Below are 2913 nucleotides of genomic sequence, written 5' to 3'. Positions count from 1 at the left end.
GTAGTGTTTGAGGATACGCCACGGCTACTGAAAGTTTTAGTAATGGTGGGTGGAGATGGTGGTGGACGAGGGAGGGCGACGGTTCAAATGCCTCGGCTACTGCAAATTTTATTATAAGGTCGGTGCTGGAGGAGTGTGGGCGACGGTTGGACTATGACGACTACTAAAATTTTGGTAAAGGAATTGATGCGGGGCGGGAGTGCCCAAGATTGCGGATGATCCAATAAGAATATGCGTGTATGATAATAACAAAAATTGGCGGAACTGCCGATTTTTGCAACGCTCAAGGCGGGTAGTTTGTTTTTATATTTCTAGCTAGTTGGTCTATCACACATGGTTCATCCTAATTTCTAAATAAACTCACCCGCCTTTAGCTTGCGCAGTCGTGGTGATTTTACAGCACACTTGCCTCGCACACGGCTAAGCCAGTACCCCATTTTGCTCGCGCTTGCGCAATCATGGTGATTTTAAAGTGCACTTGCATCGCACACGGTTAAACAAGTACCTCCACCATTTGCTCGTGCTTGCGCAGTCGTGGTGATTTTACAGCGCACTTGCATCACACACGGTTAAGCCAGTACCTACACCATTTTGCTCACGCTTGCGCAGTCGTGGTGATTTCACAGCGCACTTGCATCATACACGGTTAAACCAGTATGTCATGGAAATATCACGTCGGATGTCCTCATGAAAGGACTTAGTCGTGGAGCCATCGCGACGGGTTAGCTTAAAGGGGTTAAACCGGACAAAGGACACGAGGATTTTTATACTAGTTCGGCCCCTTCGATGAAGGTAAAAGCCTATGTCTAGTTGTGATGGAATTATTGGGGTCTCGATAACCAGGGAGCAAAACACACTATGCCTGGCTCTCGAGCTGTTGTTTCTTGTCCCTGAACCGCCGCCGGGTCGTCCCCTTATATACATGGGTTGATGCCCGGCCAGTTTACAGAGTCCCGAGGCCGGCTCATACAAGTGTCCGGCTCGGTCTCTCCTTTCCTAACTTACAATACAAGTTACATAACCATGGCGGTTTACCACTATGGTCCCTAATCCGTTTTTGGGCTCCGGGCCTCTAAGCTTCATTAGTAAAGCGCCATCTTCTGGGTCTTCGTGGGCTTCAATATAGTTGAAGGTGAACCGGCCCCTCCTGGGCGGTTTACACATAGTAGTTATATCCCCAACATTAGGCCCCAGATTGATTTGAACCTGTTCATGTCAATCTTCAATAAGAAATTCTGTGAACATCTCCTTACATTTCACGTAAATCGCCATGATGTCTTCTCCTGTAAACTTTGTTAAACCGCCATGACGTCATCCTTTGGACACAACAATGGATCATCATGACGTCATCAAAGATTAAAAAGATTCCGTTCATTAATGGTATCCTGAAGATCGAGGCGACAGCTGCGCCCTCTTTTGCCGCTTCAGACTCCTCGATTCTTGCGCCTGCCACTTATCCACTTTCTTTATAAATAAGGCCGGGGGGTCTTTTCATTTTCTCCCCTTGCCTCTTAGCCTCATCTTCCTCCTCATGACCCGACGAACTCAAGCGCCGCTGCCGCCGTCGACCTTCATCTCTGCACCAACCAGGCTGCTGCATCAACCTGAAACGCTCCAGAGATCCGCATTCTCCTCCGCTGCTCCTAAGAACCCGGTGAGTTTCCTTCACTTAACCCTAGATCTCCATTAGGGCGTCCTGTTCATCTGCGTTCATCCGTGTTCGTCTATGATCGTCAGTGCTTCTCTGCCTTTCCCTTGGCCTTTTTACTGAACTTAAGTAAGTTTGATAGTTTGCTTTTGCGGCTAGATCCATAGTTTTAATCTGCCATACTATAGTATCTTGCCGTTTCTGGAAAAAATCCCGTCTGGACCTTCTCTGTTCTGCTTAACGCCATTGTAGGACATAGAAAGTTTTCTTTACTGAATCACGGTAGATCCAAAATTATATCATCATTACGTGAAACTTGTTTCTGCAACACTTAGAAAATTTCACCTCTGCTGCTCCCCTCATAGGTGGTTTAACTTTGTAGAAAAATCGTAACTCGCCTGGTACCATTAGCCCTCACTTAAACCGCCATTCCAACTTGAGTAGAAATAGCCGGTTTAACATGTGTATGTACCTGAATTAAACTCCCTGGTTTACCACCGGTGTGTATACGTCAACTTTGAACCGTAAACCGTCCTTTGATCCTCTTTTTCAGTTTGTCTTCCAAAATGTCCAAGCAATTCTCCGCTTGCAACTGGGTTCCTTCCCAGATCACAGAAACACGGCTCAATGGGTATGTTTTAACTGGCACTTTTGCCAAGAAAGATGTCCTTCATTGGCGGGTTCCTGGCCTTGAGTGCCCTCCTAAACCTTAAGACGGGGAAGTAATTGTATTCGTGCAACATCTAGACCGGGGTTTTAGCCCGCCCGGTTCAATGTTTTTTCGGGATGTGCTCGCTAGCTTTCAACTCCATCCTCAGGATATTGGACCAAACTCTGTGTCCAACATATGCAATTTTCAAGTATTCTGCGAAGTTTACCTCCAAGAGGAGCCAACTGTTGAGCTCTTCAGAGACTTTTTCCACTTAAATCACCGAACCGAGTTCTCTGACGGCCCCAACACTGAACTTGACGGTGTATCAATTCAGAAAAGAAAAGAAGTTGATTTCCCTCATGCTAAACACCATAGCCATCCGAAGGACTGGAATCAAACCTGGTTTTACTGTCGGAATACCGCACCTCCTGATGAAAACCCTCTGCCGGGTTATCGTGCTCAGCGGCTTAGCAATAGCCATCCACTGCCTCAATGGTTCACCGCTAAAGAATGGCAAGTTTATGCACCACAAATCATTAAGCTCCAGGCCCTCCTAGCGAACGGTTTAACCGGCATTGACCTCGTTCGATGCTGGGTTTCATGGGGTATTCTT

The sequence above is a fragment of the Triticum dicoccoides genome, chromosome 7B, assembly GCF_002162155.2.
Source record: "Triticum dicoccoides isolate Atlit2015 ecotype Zavitan chromosome 7B, WEW_v2.0, whole genome shotgun sequence".
NCBI classification, from domain to species: Eukaryota; Viridiplantae; Streptophyta; class Magnoliopsida; order Poales; family Poaceae; genus Triticum; species Triticum dicoccoides.
The sequence above is the reverse complement of the archived record's forward strand: the minus strand, read 5'-3'. Positions refer to the sequence as shown.